This window comes from Typopeltis vanoorti, chromosome 1, assembly GCF_054136105.1.
Source record: "Typopeltis vanoorti isolate ZY-2024b chromosome 1, IOZ_Tvanoo_1.0, whole genome shotgun sequence".
Taxonomy (NCBI): Eukaryota; Metazoa; Arthropoda; class Arachnida; order Uropygi; family Thelyphonidae; genus Typopeltis; species Typopeltis vanoorti.
Genome location: NC_143549.1, coordinates 35,155,613 through 35,175,111, shown reverse-complemented (window position 1 = coordinate 35,175,111; position 19,499 = coordinate 35,155,613). Strand labels below are relative to the sequence as shown.

The 19,499-nt window shown below is 35.3% G+C and overlaps 1 protein-coding gene across 1 annotated transcript in view; it reads left to right on the top strand.

Annotated features, from left to right (window-relative positions):
• Positions 1-19,499, top strand: part of LOC150109884 (forkhead box protein P1-like) — a 589,350-nt gene that overhangs the window by 14,417 nt on the left and 555,434 nt on the right. Inside the window, exon 2 of the mRNA XM_090397192.1 lies at positions 12,595-12,636. The gene's annotated coding sequence lies outside the window, so the exon portion shown is untranslated. The remainder of the gene's footprint in view (positions 1-12,594; positions 12,637-19,499) is intronic.

Sequence of the window (19,499 nt, the reverse complement as noted above, 5' to 3'; positions counted from 1 at the left end):
CTCCGTGAACATACACACACATTTGCAGACATAACATACAGTACTTCCGGAATAAGAATTAACCTACTGCGTAGGATTTCGGTTCCGAACGCCTGCATGGCGAAGTATGGGTCTACGCGTGAGCGTAAATCAGGAATTCCGTAGAGTATGCCGGTAGTTTTTTTTTCCTTTGCATCCCAATGAAACCGTAATAGCATGATGAAATAAATTACGATATATGAAAAAACAACAACAACAACTAACACTGCTATAAACATAACAGTTCTACTAGTCTTCTGGTACGTGAAGACAATGCTCATGAATTACAGTAAAGAAAATATCTGTCTTGATTTCTTTGCCTACATTATATGAAAATAATATGCAAGAACAGTCAGCTGCAAATGTGAAATTTGTGGTCGTCTTATAGCACAAAATAAACATTTTTAAAAGACATTTTTGGGGTCGTCTTATTCAATACTCACGGTATTGAATCGCGAATTGAACTGAACGGTCTATTAAATCAATTTATCTTTGTGTCAATATGTTTCTTATTCTCCTGTGTTAGTATTATATTAAGAGATATTGTGAGAACACGTACATGGGAGAAATGTTTTATTAGCAGCTATGAAAAAATTTTCCTGCTCAAAGTTGCATGAGATTTCATCCATAAATCATGTAACGCTTTAGAAGATCATTAGTTTCTGTAGCAGAAGATGCGTAACATTTAATATTATATAATTTTTGCATTAAATAGTATTTAAATGCCAAAAACCCGCAAAACATTTAAATATAGTGACATTTAAACTGTTAAGTAGGCGAACAGCGCTTTTGCGAGACCAGTGTTTAACATAGTGAACAGATGTTAATAGTTAGAGATGTTTGTTGAGCAAAGTGGATGTGAGATCAGTTTCATATTTTCCTGGAGACTTTGTCTTACTTGTGAAGTATTAGATGGATGTTTCGTTTCATTTAGCTGGTTGTTGCAAATAAATTAACTATTCACGTTGTGTGTACTGAATTGGATGATGTAGTTGCAAGTGCTCAGCGTTTAAAGCGGAGTTAGTTCCGTGCAAGGATTGCCTGTCGTCTGTTAGCGCCTTAGCTCTAGTAAGTTGTAGGTTAATAAGAAACTAACAATCAAATTATTAAATGAAAGAATGCTAAAGATTCATTAGGATTTAAAATATTTGAAACTCGATTAAAGTTTCGAAATTGAACTGAGGGCTTATGAAATATGGCTTTTAATTTTTAAAAAAAATTGTTTAAAAAAACGAACAGTAAAAAGAATGCCTTGCGTTGAAAGCCACTCGCTCTGTTCTGTTATGAAGTTATGCTTTACTTTCTAGTTCTTCGCACCCCGTACTATTTAATAAATACCTTTTTTTAAAAAATAAAAATAAATGAAAAAAAATTTGAATTCCACCACGAAATTTTGTAAAATATAATACATTAATATTATGTTTGGAAATCCTGCTCCAGAGATGAAATATGGAGCTTCAAGCTCACTTCAGGCTTTCAGTAAGCAAGGTGTTTCTTCAGGAGATGAAATTTATCTCCCACTTACAGACGTTTACAAAGCATCCCTGCCTGTAGTATGGGATTCGGACCCATCTGTTGGTTGAGGAGAATAGACGTTATCCATTCGGTCAACCAGGCCAACAAGATTATTTAACAGCTCCCTCTTTAATTTATTTAGACCGGAGAAGGGATCTGCAAACGTGTGTGGGGGGGGGGGGTAGCAAATCGACTGTGTCGGCTAGTCAATTTCTTTGATTCTCTCAGGTCAGATAAGCAAGTTTGCAAAACTACTTCTAACTGTTATCTACGGAATCTGTGTGAATTGTGTGAATAGAAATTGCATTGAAAGCACAGAAGATAATATTCAGTTGTATATAATTATTAGTTTTCAACCTTGATGAAGAATTGTTTCAAGCGACACCGTAAAATCTTTTTTTTAATATTCATCACTATATATTTTAAAAGCATGCGCTATTTCACACGTTTATGTTCTCTTTATGAAGAATAAAAATATGATGCTTACTTCCTATGGTGGAGTTGGAGGAACAGGATAAAAAAAAGAAACTTATTAATATTGGATTTGAATATCTCTACTTTGTGACTTTTAGGAAATGCTGACGAAATACCAAAAGAATAGAAGATAGACAAAATTAAAAGGAGAAGTTGAGTTTCGATGACGAATGAATTAATGAATGAACAGATGAAAGGATGGGTTGGGTGATTTACATATTTTAATAAGTTCAAGGTGGTAGAGGATATAAATTTTAATACAATAAACAGGATCCTTGAGTTGTTGGAACAGTATTCAGTAGTTGAGAATTTCGGTATTTGTGAAACTCATCTAAAGACATATTTCTTCTCTAAACAGTCATTTAGAAAAGAAATTTGTCTTTATAGGAATTATTAACGAAAGAGAAAATAAATATTCATAGCACAGAACCGAATATTGACTTTCTGAAATGAGAACATTGACATTAAATGAACTCAACCTGGTTTGTTCAATTGTAAAACGACGAATACTTTTACGGAAGAGTTTAAATTGCATCAGAAGTTCTCTTCGTAGTCTTTCCTTCCTCCTCCAGGAGAAAAATAGTCTTTAATCTTTGAATAATCATCATAACTGTGGCTATGATGTTTATTCAAAGTATATTTATTCTAAGAAATCATCTGTTTATTTACAACAGATGTTTGTAAATAGGAAACCATAACGCAAACAACAGTAAATAGAGGTGTAGAAAATAAGTTAAGTTTTAATAGTGTAGTGCGGTCTAGTTCAGGATGTTCAACCATAATTCGCTATCGTGAGTAAGGGTGGCCAAAACCTTTGGCGTTTTTCATATTTCGATGTTTGGGATTTCTATTAGTGTACTGACCGAATTGTTTTCTATGTCTTCTTTTTTCTGTGCGATAGAGCTGGCAGATACAATGCTAGTGCTTGAAAGTAAATAGGAAGTAGATGTCAGTTTGAGGTAATAGAAATAGTTCTTGTATCAAAATGTGGGGCTGTCACTGTGAGGATGTACTAACTACATCTGTTGTACTTTTTTGTGCAACCGAAATGAGCGCCGACGCAAGCCTTTCGTTTGATAAAAAAAAAAATTATTTAGGAAGAATGGAATATATTTTAAACTGTGCAATTTTCTAGTTATTTCCTTCTAATGCTAAGTTATTGAGAGTTTATTTTTCACTTGGTTAGACTATAATAAGTTTAGTTTAATCCTTTATCCAAGTGTGAGCAAACTAAGTTTGCGCTTGAAAGTATCTTCAGGACTGGGGTATGGTAGTACAACACCAGGCAACTCGTTGCAAAGGTGGAGAAAGATCTCATCACTCCTATCTCAGTATCTCCCATAATGCAAAGCACATCTCCTTGCGGATATGTGTAATGCTATGCATTAAGGCGAGGGCCACTACCCATACCGGTTTCAACCTTTATTGAGGTCTCGTCAGCGGGAGCCAGGCCCAGTAGTGGAGACACCAAGGCAGAAGCAATGAGAGGTCATTCCAACCTATAGGAGTTGCCAAAGGGTGTACAACCTTTGCATTATGGGAGATACTGAGATCGGAGTGATGAGAGAGCTTTCTCCACCTTTGCAACGAGTTGCCTGGTGTTGTACTACCTTACCCCAGTCCTGAAGATACTTTCAAGCGCAAACTTAGTTTGCTCACACTTGGATAAAGGATTAAACTAAACTTATTATAGTCTAACCAAGTGAAAAATAAACTCTCAACATCTTTATCTGAATCCTAAGTAATTTAATAATAAGATTGTACACCCTTTGGCAGATCCTATAGGTTGGGATGACCTCTCATTGCTTCTGCCTTGGTGTCTCCACTATTAGGCCTGGTTCCCACTGACGAGATCTCCATAGAGGTCGGAACTGGTGAGGCTGGCTTTGAGAGGTTCTGCTTGGGGATAGGATTTTGCCTGTCTCTGAGTAGGTCCACCGCTGAGATTATGGCTCTGGCTGGTGGTGGGGTGAGCCTGCTACTGGGTAAAGCCAACGCTGAGAAGTTCTTCTCGGTGACGGGGTAGGCCTATAGGCCTATCACTGAGTGGAACAACGCTGAGTTGGACGGTCTTTCGGCCACTATGGAGTGGTCTAGGGATCGTCCTAATAATAATTTTTAGAGAGGTCTTTACTTAAACACATCAGTAAAGGTCGAAACCGGTATGGGTAGTGGCCCTTGCCTTAATGCATAGCATTATACGTATCCGCAAGGAGATGTGCTTTGCATTATGGGAGATACGATAGGAGTAATGAGAGCTTTCTCCACCTTTGCAACGAGTTGCCTGGTGTTGTACTACCTTACCCCAGTCCTGAAGATACTTTCAGGAGCAAACGTTCTTTGCTCACACTTGGATAAAGGATTAAACTAAACTTATTATAATGCTAAGTTAATTAGTCTCAAGAGTGTGTGGAAGTTTTATTCTTTTCCTAATAATTGGAGATTTTCCTCCCACTAAACAAACAAATCAAACTGAGAACATGTTGCACTAGACAAGTACATTATGCATCACACTAATACCTTATGGCTTTCACTACCTCATCAATACCAAAATTCTCAATAAATCCAGATAAGAATCAGTCACCTGTTTTGTGCACATGCAACATTTCTTTCAAAATCCTCAGCATTTTCTGATGTTTACCTGCTTGTAAACACTTTTTTGAAATGGTTTCATGAATATATGCGCCGTTCATTTGTGATTCGTATTGTAGTTTTATCTGACCATTTTCTTCTCATACATGCAGTTAATTTAACACCCTCCATTTATTTCTTACACGATTTAACCCTTTCTTTCTTCTCCGAAGACCCGATAGGTTAGAGTTACTTTTATGTGACCTGCATGTTTTACCGACTGTTATCGTATCTTTCCCTTGCTATGCCATCTGAAATTATGCTTCTAAAGGTACTTTTAACTGTTAAGTGCGAGAGAGGTTTATTTTGACACCCTTGTTCGCCCACAACACGGTAGGGTACATCGGTGAGAATTTCAACCGTATTCTTAGACCAAAAACATCTCAGCCATACTTGAACCATGAACTCAGTGGAGTTTAATTACAAGGTGAACCCTCTTCAAAAGAAGACCAGATGACTACTTGCTACACGACGGAGTTTACCGGACGCGCGTATTATTTCTCCAGCAGTTTAATGAAGCATCCAGACTGTAGTTTTAACCACGTTTTGCTTTTCCAGCTTCGTGTTACTTCATCTGGCTGGTCGAGCATTGCGCACTTCGTGTAATCGCATCTGATGAAGATGATTTCTGTCTCTAATCTCTTGGGAAGAACTTCTACAGGTATTAATAATGATATGATAGACTATACAGTACACAAACCGATTCTACTCTGTTGTTCCCATAGGTGGTAGTTAGTTATAGGTGGTATTGCTTTCGCATGTAATGTTAAAACTTCATAGTAGTTATTTGAGGAAATCATAATGAATATAATTCTTTCACGCATATTTGTAAATCAGTATGTACAAAACTGCGCAGAATGCAAGGCAAACAGGACGCAACTTAAATGGCTTTATAATATATCTTAGTTTACATATCAATTTTTTGAGTCTAACATACCAATAAGTATATACTAGTAATAAAATAACTAGACCGATTGACTAGTAAACGGTCAAGTCTTTAGCCCTATCTGCTATTAATTGCTCACAGCTGATATCGAACAAGTTAACACATGAGAGCAATGAACATCGAAACGGCTCACTCTTAAAGAACGTCGTTCTTTATGACAACCCAAAGATCAGCTGAGAAAACACACTTAACGTGTGTATACTCGTATGTAACAGTAATATATATATATATATAGACAACGAATGTTTTAATAGCATGAAAACAAATACATTCATCAGAGCTTGTGTATGTGTCTTTTACCTGAAAATCTGATGTATATTTTCATTAAAAAAAAATTTTTTTTTGTTGACACAACTACATTATGAACAGACTGAACTCCCTCTAAACCTGTCTTACTTGATTTCTTTTCATTGAATAAATATAATTCACTTCGAAATATTCTTACAATTAATAATATCTAGATATTCATACAATTATAAAAATTCTTTTCTAAGCTAACCCTAATCTCAAATTTCGTTAGCATAACCAGTTATAGCTGCTGCAACATCCAAAATCTCAGACGTTTCTTCATTTTGAGTAATTTACTCTGTACAGAGTTGTCCAATCAGCTTTTATATTTGGAAGGATGTCCGTAAAATCTTAAAAAATCTTCCACACAGGAGAGCTTTTAGGTTATTTAATCATCCTTGTTTTACTCATTCACTTCGCTTCTTCCTATAACCACCCATAATTTGCGCTCTGAGGACAGTATTGTGCATTTGTTTTCATTCCGCTGTTTACGTTTACATTCTGATTAAAACAATAATGCCAGTCAAACAGCTGCTGCTAAATTGCAACAGATCTCCAACAGATCTCCTGATTCTTCAGTTCTTAAATCACTTCTTCATATATGAGATGTATTTTATGAGATATCACTTTTTTAGAAGTGATAAAACAGCAGAGGAATAAATCGTCAAAATCGGTTGAATACTGAAATCTTCAGTCATGTTTGTTTGTATTTTATTTCCCTCTGTCTTTCCTTTGTAACTCATCCTACAATTTTTGGCCAGTTATGCGGCAATTCCCAATGAACTTTAAACAGCGTACGACTTGTAGAGTTGTCTGCCGAGTAACGAAACTCCTGAAATTCTCCCATTCACTTTAGTCTATTTTTATTTTTATTATATTTTTCACAAAGCCTATATATAACACATCAGTGATATGTATGGAGCAATTGGTTAAGGAGAAAGAAGGAATCCATTAATACTTTTCTTGAAAAGCTATGGATTGTATTCCTTGAGAGCTGTTCCTAAAAAGAATAGAGGCGAATGAAATGAAGTAAGAGAAGAACAGCAGTTGATTAGATAATTTTGGAGTTGAACCGTGTATAGATGTTGATCAGTGATTTCTCGGGTTTTTACATAATTAGAGAACAGCGGAGGAATTGCAATGACCAGTTAGTGGAGCAACACCGATGAAAATACCTATGAAAAACACATAATTCAAAATCAGCACCTAGGAGAAAGTGAGGATTGTATGTGTGTGTGTGTGAGAGAGAGAGAGAGAGAGAGAGAGAGAGAGAGAGAGGAGTTGTCTGTTAGACGGATCGCTAGTTTCTGTAATTAAGCCAAGGCTTCGTAGGGTCGTAGGTTTGGGTTTACGGACTGAAGTAGAATCTTTCTTCCTGGTTGTAAGACAGGACTGGGAAAGTACTACTACTACTGGGTAAAAACCTCTCCTGCAATGAGAAAGAGTCCTTTATCTAGTAGTGGCGAAGTTATAGGCTGCGAAAAAAAAAAAAAAAAAAAAAAAAGACAGCACTATGCTTTGATTAGGTTGAATTTGTTTTCTTGGGAGACCTTTAGCAATGAGAAACAATTATATTATTCCATACTTGGTTGAACTATGAACTTGTAAAGTTCATAGAACTTGTGCATGTAGGAGTGGTCTTTCTAGAACTCACCTTCGTTTTAGTGCGGTTGGTTGGTCCGAAATTGGTTGCGTCCTGTGGAAGTGTCAGCGATGATGCCATTGTTTGCTGGAGTCTCCATAGCCCAACCAATATCGATGATGCCCTTTAGTTGTAAAGACCTGGGTTCGAATCTCACCTAGGATGTGCAGAACCTTTATAAGAATTTTTCAATCGAAGGCGATTTAGTTGAGTTTTTCTTCCTGGAAACTATGGTGTTTTTTTCGTAAAATAGGCAAACCGGTATAATAATACATTAAATTGAAGAATATGCTGGCCTCTGGGCTTTAGTTCCTTCTACCGTAATTACGAACAACAACTTTATTTTCAAATCCTATTCACTTCAGTCCATGTTTGGCTGAATTTTTCAGAGAATATTATGCAATTTAAAGCAACTATATGCTAGAGTTAGCCGAAATCGGTTGAATGAGGTGTCTGCATGGATACGATCTGTTCCTTCACTTTAGCCTTATTGAATTGAATTTTTCAGACCTTAAGCAATGTTAGAAACATCTACTATTTCTTAAGATTTTAACATCTAACATTACTTAAGGAGGAGGAGGAAATCAAGCATTTTCTCTTTCTTCCCCTCGATGAAAAGGCCACGACTATGAAAAAGGTAGCCAGACCAGATAAAAGAGGATTTAGAAAACAAGAGACTTGCGTTAGACCAGTATTCATAAAGAAAGAAACGGAGTTTGGATCTGTCTGACCTGACCGTTTCTTTTGGCGCAATTGATGAAGAAGAAGTTATTATGTATGTGTCGAATGGATGAATTATCGAATTTCGACTCGAAGCTTGTACTGATCCCACGTTTACAGAAATTCTCCTTTAAAATCTTCGGATCTGTTTATATATATAATGGCCGTCAACTACGTATTATCTCTTTTCACTTGAACTCTATCCAACTGATTTTCAGATATTTTTCTTTTTGTTAGTTTGTTTCTACGTATACAGTTTTATGGTTTGTATATATTTAATTTTGAATTTTTTTTTGGTTCCTCTTATTTTTTCTTTCCTTCTGTGGCTTTTCTTTTCTTGGAAACAAACGTCCTTCCTCAGTTTTTCCATAAAATTTCAGTTGACTGTTATGTAAATCCAAGTTTCTTCCTTTTTTTTTTCTCTCTTTCATTCAAACATGTTACTTTAAGCTTCTTTCATTCTTTATTTCGTTCTTTCTAACTTACTATGATACTTGTGCACTACAACCTTTTGCGAGAATTCTTTTATATATAAATAAGACAAGAGTTTGTCCCTTAAACATTAATTATGTTGGATGAAAATCCCTTTTTTTTATTTATTCGTAGGCCAAAACAATTCATACAGCAATACCTGAACCATGAACCCAGCGGAGTTAAATTACAAAGTTCAATTTAACTCAAGTCAAAATAGTTTATATTTTAAGGATAACAAGATCAAATTATAAGGCTAGTTGATAGTCCACATGGGGTTGGGATGGTAAGAGAACCTAAAAGGGTGAAAGACATAGGTAGAAAAATGTAGCAATCGCAACATTAATATTTTAAAACTCAAGATATGAGAACTGAAGATGGCCATATAATGGAAAAAATGACATACAAAAATCTCATGACAGAAATACGACATTCAGTAAAACTTGTCCTATTGTAATGCAGCCTGGATACGACCCATCTGCGAACCTTTAGGGTAGATTAGTTTAGATTATCACAAAGTGAGTTACAAACCTCATAGGCATGTGATTTCATTTTTGGAAATTACGAAGCAAAAGTTTTTTCTCGTTATTTCGATAAAACATCATTATAACAATTTTTTTTGTTATAATGATGTTTTATCGCAAAAAGTTTCTTCTATGAGAAAATAATGTTATTTTGAGCTTTTTTTAAAAGAGATTAATAGGGTATATGTGAATTACGTGCTCACTTTAAAGCTTTTTGTTGTTGTTATTTATTAATACGCCCATGAAACGAAGGTCACAAGAAATTCCAGTTTCCTGAAAGGGGGAAACCCTCTTTTCTGCAGCTAATATTTTAGGTTCATTAAATGTCATGCTCATGTTTTGTAATACGCGTGAATAACCCTGGAAGCCAGAAGTAGGAGGTTTAAAAAAACTCCTACCTCTGTAGTTTTAAAACAGAGCTAGGAGTTTTATGCTTGGGATGTAAGTGTTTAACGCGCATTATCGAATCTATATTGTAAATATGACAATCAGTACTGGGATTTGTAGCCTAAGTTGATGAATATTTTTAAAAGAACACTTCCAAAAGAAGTATCATTCTCGTACCTGGTTAAAAGTCGTTCTTAGTTTTATTTTGTTCTTAATGGTTTTTTTTTTTTTCCCCTAAGAGATGGGAGCATATCACAATTCTCGCCGAGTAGATAAGTTATAAGCCGTCTGTGACGCTAAACTTTACTTACAGGGAGTTCTGACTCACCAGGTTACTACGACGACCCTCTTTTATAGAGAACATCTAATATAGTGAAAGGCACAGTGACTTAACCGGACAGCTGTATTTCACATTCCTTCACTGGCAGTCTCGTTTAACTGACATTAAATGCGATTTTATTTCGATATTCAGACATCTCTTCAATAGAGAGAGAGAGAGAGAGAGAGAGAGAGAGAGAGAGAGAGAGAGAGAGAGAGAGAGAGTTGTAACTGGCGTGCTTATAGCTCTTTGTCTGCAAATCACGGAAGAGGGGATGTTAGTGTGGTGGCGTCTGTGCCAATTTATCATAGATCTTCGAATCCTTCTCAAATGAACAAGTGTGGGAGCGTGTAGTCTTCAGAAAAAGTCATAATTGAGGGTCACCATCTCTTACAATTTGTTGGAACTTATTCAGTTTCTCTCCTTCTTCATTATTCACATATCTTTTCTTTGAATGGAGCAGACGGAATAATGATCTCCGTTAGATAGGATGGTCTAGCAGCACGAAAGAGAAAACGGGGGATCGGGTGGGGTTGACGCGAATAGGAACAGTTTCTTCCCCCTCCTTTTTTTTAGAAAAAAAAAAAAACTATCGACACCACTGTTTCTGTCAAAGTGCACCATGAACGGAAACTTAGTTCGGGCGCTCGACAGGTGAAGCCATCTATCCGTCATTTAGCTGACAGACCCTGTGTCACTTGGTAATGCATGAACTCCCCAGGTACGGTCGGAACTTGCGAGTCGTTTTCGTTAATACACAACTCAAACACTTTTGAATGTCTTTGCTAAAGATAATGAAAGCGGGTTAACTCTGAAACTTTTTTTTTTATTGGAAATGAGGGGAGGGAATGGATTTATGTATGCGTTTAAAAATAGCTGGAGATGAGGGTGTGTGTGTGATGTATTCCATTAGCGTATATTAAGAATTTAAACATCTCTTTGTGGGTGTGTTTGTGTGTTTGTGCAGCGCATAATAAAGAAAAGCAGACATGACATATCTGAGATTCAGTCATTTCAGTATAAAATCGTATGCCCTAGGATACTTTAGGTTCATTAAATGTCATGCTCATGTTTTATAATACGTGTGAATAACTCTGGAAGCCCAGAGGAGTTTCTAAATCCTAAATGTAAATTGTCCATCCTGATGGACAATTTACATTTAAGAACTGTTCTTCCTCGGTCATTTAACTAGTCGAAGACTTCATTCGCCTTTGATTTCTTTGCATGATTAATCTGAAGGATGAAACGACTTGTCTCATCTCATCTCACATGACTCCAAGAGTTGATAATTGCTCATCTGTTTTCGTCACCACATTTATTCCCCCCCCTCCCTCCCGTTCATGAGTGTATCTAGTATTAATCGATTAAGATAGAGATTTCGTGTAATATGAACGACACATTTACTGCCCCTTTTAATCTCCTGTATATTTACGAATCAAGTAGTTGCACGCTTTCATTTCTGGTAGAGTATTTGTTCATCCAAATGAACACCTGTTTTTACTTGACCTTATGATTGTCTTAGTGGATTATGGTGTATTTATTTGACCGTAGAATTTTAAATTATTCAAATAATTCACTTCCTTTAGATATCCATTCCATTGAGAAAATAAATATAATCGTAATGACTGAAAACCTTATAATGATTCATAACTTGTTTATACCGGGTTCGTGATCTTTCTTTTCTCTATAAAGAGAAAAGAAAGATCACGAGAAAAGAAAGAGTTCATGTATATTTCATGAACTCTTTATAGAGAGTTCATGAAATATACATCTTTCATGAACTCTCTATAAAGAGTTCATGAAAGATGTATATTGCGTATAGCTGCAGGAAGAAATTATACAAGGATATTAGTAAAAAAAAAAAAACCTGAACTTATTTGGTATATGAAAGTTGAAATGTGTAACTTTCTTCCAACATAATAAGAAAGGTCAGATGACAACAATAACAACAGAAAAAATGTATCTAAGGAATCCAATCGGAGAGAATAAAATTGTTGTACGAACAAGTTATATATAAATCATGACAGTACTAAGTCGGAATTAATCAGATAAGCTAGTTGGTGACAATAAATAGCCCGTTAGGAGATGAATTCAGTTACTTTGATCTTATTTACTCAATTTGTTTATTTATTCAATTTCGTAAGAGACTGCACTTCCATGATATATTTCAGAAGCGACGATTCCATCTGCTTATCCTTTGAAGGTGCGCTTTTGATTTCATACGTCGATGGCAGGATTTTTGTATAACTTGCAAACCGATTTAAGAGCATACACAAGTTACATTTGTCTGAAATAAACTCTGCAAGGAAATAAAATAAAAATAAGAATTTTAGGTTTTCATAGTTAGCGACTTATTTTAGAGCAGGAAAACCAGTTTATAACTATAAACCCTGTTTTTTATGTGGGAAATTAATAGAGAGAGAGAGAGAGAGACAGGGAAAGAGAGACAGAGAAAGAGAGACAGAGAAAGAGAGACAAAGAAAGAGAGAGAGAGAGAGAGAGAGAGAGAGAGAGAGAGAGAGAGAGAGAGAGAGAGAGAGAGAGAGAGAGAGAGACAGAGAGAAAGAGAGAGAGAGAGAGAATATTATACTATATATGCTAGCTTTATTTATTTATTCATATTTGTTCCACTCTCAAAACTTCTTACTGTACATTTCAGTTTCAATTGCCGAACTTTCCAGGAGAAGATCCAGTTTTACGGGTAAGTAACACTATAATAAATCGTAGTTGTAACGATTTATGTAATTCCTATGTAAACAGTGACAGTCAGGATTATAATCAGTGCATACATTGGCCACGCATCACCAGGCTGGAGAATCTATTCCTGGAGGTACAGTTCTAAAACTTTATTTTAAATGCTAAGCGACAGTTTTAAATTAATTAAAACCTTGCGTACAAAAGAGAAAGAACGGGGAAGGATAAACACCTACAAACCTGCTTAAGCACAAAATAAAAATCATTAATCATATTTAAAAACTTCAGGGAAGTTTATGGGTTTACAGAGGAGTTACTTAATATACTGTATGTTCACTGACGGGATATGCATATGCATTAGTTTCCTCTGTACCTCCCAAATAGCGTGCGGTTGAGCAGTTCCCGGCTACCTACCAAGAAATTCTCCGTATTGCTGGTTATTTTGACCGCACCACCCATGGTAGCAAGTGGACAAACACGTTCTTGGAAAATGGTTTATTTGCATTTGTCTGTTTGTTGGCGAGTTTTCTAATGTTCGGGTTACAGTAAGTGGGTCAGCAAGAAGATATTCACTTAACATAGAGGGAGCCATTGTTTGTCCTAATCCTGTGTTGCGTCTTGTTTATACAGCTTCAAACACCCTGGTTGGATTTGTACTGCATAAGATCGCCTCATACTGCGAAATTTACCGTATCCGAAAAGGGGGAGGGAGTTGTGAGTAGTTATTATCTACTATCCTCTCATATACAGAGATACTTGGTTCGTTGTCTTTCGTTCCCGTTAAAAAAAAAAAAAAAAACAGTTAGCAAATATGTAGGTTTTATCCTTATTCAGTATAAAGTAACTATTTCTCATAATTAAAGAAATTATGAGCTCTAACAAGGAAAGAGCTTATCAATACCTCTGATTCAGGCAAAAGTCTGTGTTATAATTGTTAGAATGAGAGAAGATTAGTTTATATTTTGAAACCCGCAGCACTTCATAATTCGCAATCTCTGCACTTTTAGCCGATTGTAGCCAAGGCTGATCTGTTTTTATGTCTAAAAACCGCAAAAATTTATCCGCTTTCAGTTAAGGAAGTCTGATTTTCATTCTATAAAATAACAAAGGGGATCTGAAAAACACAGGAAGTGCAAATTGTTTCTCCTCAGCATTTATTAACTTCTGCATGAAAAAAACTTCCTAATAGCGAGAGGGAATCTAAGGGCGGTCGCCTTTTGTTTTGTAAAGAGCTATAGGTCAGTTCCTTCGGTGGATATGAAGAATATTTTTTTAAGCATTTTTGAAGCGAGATTTGCTTAGTCAGGGATAACAGATTTTTTTCTCTTCATGGGAACTTCAGTTTTGACTTCTGACAAACAGTGAAACTGGTCTGCAAAGTATGTGTGACCGACATTCATTTCAGAAATCTTCCGATCGCTGAAACTTCCAACTATATATCTCGTTATCCAACGGGTACATCATCAGTAGATAATCATCATTACTAACAGTACTACGGACTATATCCCCTATCATCTGGTCAGCAGATCTAAATTAAAGCAGTCAAAACATGCGGCTTAGTTCGACGTTTTGAACGGCATAAAGTGGCATTTAAAAAAGCTTAAAAACATTCTTCGCGAAAGTTTAATGACCATTCGAACTATCCAGATTATTCTTGACTTAAAGAATTGAAATTAGTTCAAATCCCATAACAGATGAAACAAGCGGTGCGCGACCAAAACTGCTTCCGGACGTGGTCTACTTAGTTGTATTGGCTTTTACTGCTGAAACAACTCTTGCTATGATGGCAGTTATTATATCTGTTAATTGCATGTGTCCGTATGGCCGGTTTGTCTGTTTTGCTAGATGAAAAATCTTCCCTACCCCGTATGAGATGCGGTCTACTGGGTAAAACAAGATAATCCTGCCAGATAAAAAGTTCAGATCTCTTGTAGAAAGTTCAGATCTCTAGATTGTACAAAAAATGTATTAGTTATTCAAATTCCACTTGCTCATTATGTATTAATATTTATTATTATTTTTAATATTATTATTTTTGTTTTATGGTTGATGAGGCTAATAATTGCACTTAAAAAATTACACTTCCGTATAAAAATACTACTGAATATCAACAATGGAAATGAAAGTTTTGAGGACAATTTTGTAAAAAAAAAAAAAAAAAAATATGGATAAATCTTTTTGAGCTGGAAAGTGTTGAAGAAATGCTTGTGAGCCCTTGCTTGGAGTGATTTGAACACATAATGAGAATGAATTTAGAAACAACGAAAATATCCGAAATGAAAACTGAGGAGAATAGACCAAGAGAAGAAAAGATGGAAAGGTGGAGACATCAAATAAGAGATGATTTTCGAAAAAAAAAAAAGAAACTAATTAGAACATTCTTCGCAAAGAAGAATGGAAGAGGGTTAAAAGAAATGGAAAACTTTGATTCATGTGACCTCACAGTTTCTGTTGGAGCGGTTGCTGTTATTGTTGGAGATGAGGCTGATCATTCACTTGTCATTCTTCTTCTTCTGGGAATTTGAATTTGCATATTTCTTGAACTTAAGCCTAAAGCCTATCGGACAGGATAGGAATAGTTAATTTTAAGTAGGTGTAGTTTTAATGCATAATGATTCTAGGTTCCATAATTGAAACATGTTTAATCATATTTTTGATTTTTTACAAATTCACATCAAAAGCTAACATAACGGTAACAAGATGCGTCTGAAAATATTTTATACTTGCGTAGCATATTACATTATTTTTATTTATTTCAAGCAATGCGGTAAGCCATATAGATTTTTTTTTTATTAACATAAGCCATACAGATTTTTTTTATTAACATAAGCCATACAGATTTTTTTATTAACATAAGCCATACAGATTCATTATTATTATTATTGAGCTCTAGCTTTTGCTAATTTGGTGAATATAAAAATAAATATATCTGTTCTAGTCTTTGAGGCAGGTTGATTGAGAAACATGGGAGTAGAATCTGTTGTGAGGAGGTTGAAAGAATTTCTTTTGTTAGACAAATTTGCTCACTTTGATGTGCAATCCCAGTAAGTTTTAGGATACTATCCATAGTTCCTAAAACTCACTGGGATTGCACATCAACCGGTAACATTTTCTTATTTAGACATGCCACAGCTTTCCTGACTTTTCAGCTCTATTTCATATTTTGGCAGGTAGCATTTATATATAAATATAAATATTTATATTTATAATGGAATGAAGAATTCGCACAGGTAATTATAAGAATAAGCACTCTTTGATTAGTCGAACTGCTTATTTTAATTTTATCTAGCTTAGTTTTATTTAAATGCTAAGAAAAAGTATATACCAAGAAATTGACTGATGTAGCTATTCCTAATCTATGTCTTCATGCTATGTCTCGTTGATTTCGCTGATTTTCTTGTTAAGTATTACCATGTTTTACTAGAACAAAGACTTTGCTGTACAACCAGCAAAGTCTATTTACAGATTTCCTTTTTATTTTAACTGATACGTTAAAACTGCTACTGTTTTCCTCTTAAAAGTTGCAGTCAAAGACACTCTTTGTGTGACATCCTAGCAGAAAGATAACGATTTATTTTTGCACACAATCGCACCTTGTTTTAAATGGTTGCAATATATGCTTTGTGATCAAGCTTTAAAGTGGGACAACTTAATATCGTATCTCTGTTTCTGAATTTCGATTGTTAAGTATCAAACATCCTATCAAGCGATACACTATTATTATAGGAATGCATCACTGTTTCGGTTGCTAGGCAACGGGAAATCAAACTTCTTTGTTTCGGTATTCCTCATGACCTTGTGTTGTTTACTAAAATAGATTCTTATCATTTTTTGGTTAAATTCTAGTAGATCGTCAACTGTCTTTACCGTTTTCCCCTAAATTTCGTATATTGTTAGAACTATTGCATTTTTCTCTGTTTCTCTTCCCCCTCCACTATCTGGTGCGTGAATCAATTTTAGTGCGACTTCGTACTAAGTTCCCATGACAACAATATTGCGATGCAATACACAGGAAGAGATGTTTCAAAGATGATGTCAGAATGGTTTATGCGATTGTGGGTGTAACTGATCATGGGCCGTGGATTTTTTCATATATAATACAATCACGCTATGGAAAATAAATGAGTTGACCAAAAGGGAAGAGGGGTATAAAGAATGTGCTGTTCGAATATTTTATTTATTTCAACAAATATAATATTTTATTTTATCCACTATAGTCGCTTTACGATGTCGAGTCAGTTAGGATATTCAGTCCTATATGTCTCATCATTGCATTTTCTGCGAGACTTGTACAGAGTCGTCATATCCTTGCAGCTCTTATAAACGTTACCGAGACTAATAGTGGAAGAATTTAACTCTATTAAAAATATTATAACCGGTTTTATTTTAGCGTAATTTTTATATCCCCCCCCTCTACATTCTCCCCTCTTCCCATTTTGCTTTTCATTAAATGAGCAGCTTGGTCAAAGTAACCAGCCTCACGCGGTAACCATGGTGACACAACAATCCAAACATTATATTGTTTCCTTGTAGATAGCATTACCGAAAGTAACTTAATGAGTTCCATTCTTTACACGTCTTCTCACGCAGTTGCTAGGGGCAACACGCTTTAGCACATAACCTGCACGTAATTGTGGTGATGACGTAGCAGTCGGCGTTTAGCTTAATATAATTCTTTAAGTAACTGGTCTTTGGTTTTTCACTTAAGTGATGGCTTTATTCTAGCAGATGTGTGACGGTAGCGTTTTGAGCTCCTGTGATTTCCATTGGTTGTTTCATTTATATTTCCCCTCCCCCCCCCTAACATAACTTTTAGGAATAACTACTACTATTTAGATGGTAATTTACTGGTTTACCGAAGTCAAAACAACTCAAAATATTATCCTAAAACAAAAGTTTTATTAAAGTTCAGAATTTACTGAATAGCTGTTGTCATGACAACCTAATGTCATAAAAGTTGATAAGGGAACTTCAGAAATAAGAAAGTGCACTCAATGTTTAAATAATTAACGGGGTTTGCAACTCAAGATTTATATACTTCTATAACTGTATCTTTAATATCCCAATTTTAGCTTAGAAAATTATTCAATAAGACAGTTACTAACAGCAAATACGCAAACTTTTTTTTTTAAAAAAAAGTCGGATTTAAAAACCACCTTAAACTTTCTTTGCTCTCTCTCTCTCTCTCTCTCTCTCTCTTTCTCTCTCTCTCTTTCCTTCCTCTTCTTGTACCTTCGTTTAATCTGAACTGATCACTAAAAGCAACACTTACGAGCTTCCTGCTTTATCTAGACTCTACCCTCGAGCAACAGATTGCTTTATCCCTTAGGCCTCCAGGGTACGACTAATGTCTAAAAGAGACGCAAACTGTGTCAAGATTGGCTGGGTAGACCAGTGAATAAAAGATATCGGGGAAATGGTATTCTAATCAATTTTTATTTTATTTTTTGCTTGTTGTTTTTAACTAAATCGCTATATTTAAAACAGGCAGTTTGTTTGCGTTGCATAAGATAAAATGGTAGCAAGTTTTTAATTAATTTTATTAATTGTTGCAGTTGTTACTACTTCCGCTGTATTTCTACTGCTCAAAATTTTCATCAACGGCTTATTTTTAATTTTATTTTAATTTATTTCCTTCCTCACATTAGCTAAATTTTTTGTTCACTTGTTGCTAAGGCCTGAACCATACATGGCGAAGACAGAATTGTTTATGCTAGACCTAAGCTTTTAAGGGTTGCAAATACTTACAGACAGATTCATAATGCCGTCCATCATGGCACATTGGCAAATGGCCACAGTTCTGACGTTTCACCTGACGTGCAGGTAAACACGGACGCGAAAGAGTTATTCTTAGCCTTATAGTCTGTGAACGCTTGTGCCTCAGAGACCTTTTTGGATTGTTACCATAGCGGGGTGTCTTAAGCCAAGTGAGGGGGCGACGATGGGAGAAGGAAAATGGAACAGTAGAGGAATATAAAAAGATGCTCATTGCTTACCCAGGCAGCGAATTACGAATTATCTCTCTACAAGGTCACTGTACCCATTTCTGTCTGTCGACTCCACTGCATTCATTTGTGATCTGTACTAGCCACAGATGGTATTTTGTCCAAGTTGCATGCCATTCTTCTCTCGAATATCAAAGAGCAACATTTTGGATTTAAAAGTGTTCTCTTAGTTTAAGAACAACTGAAATACAGAAGCAGTTACATTTACCATTTCTTTAACTAACTGACGAAGATAGTTTCCCTTTATAAGGGACTTTTTTTTTTGCATCTAGCACATAAAATAAATAAATAAACAACATGCTAATTGAATGTTGTCTTAAAAGTGCTGAAAAAAACTGCAGTTGCATGAAATTCAAATAAATTAAATTTTTCTGTATTTTCCTTTAAGATAAATGATAACAATAAACACACTTTTAAAAGAAAAACAAAACAAAACCATACTCTTAGTAAATTCAAGTAAGATTATTTGTAAGGACCAATGCTGGATAAGTAAAAAATTAGCTATAATCTAGATTACTATATCCAGAAGCACTTTAACGCCCCAGTTGTTGTCAGGTCCGCTATCCCCATTGTGAACGATGGCTACATAAACTTATAATGTACGGTCCTTGTTCAAAGTGAGTCATTTTTTTTTTTAAGTTTCTTAATGTGGTTCAGAACAGTAGTTCTGATTCTTTTCGTTCTCACAGTCCATAGTGTGGTATTGTCATTTTATTTTTTATCTCATCCTATACGTTTCATTTATGTGAGTTAGTGAGGCGATGATGGCTTCTTTCGTAATGTCGGCACAACTGATTAAATAAAATGAACGCAGTAGAACTTAACAAATAGTAAAGAAAACTTCATACATTTGTTATGATCCAGG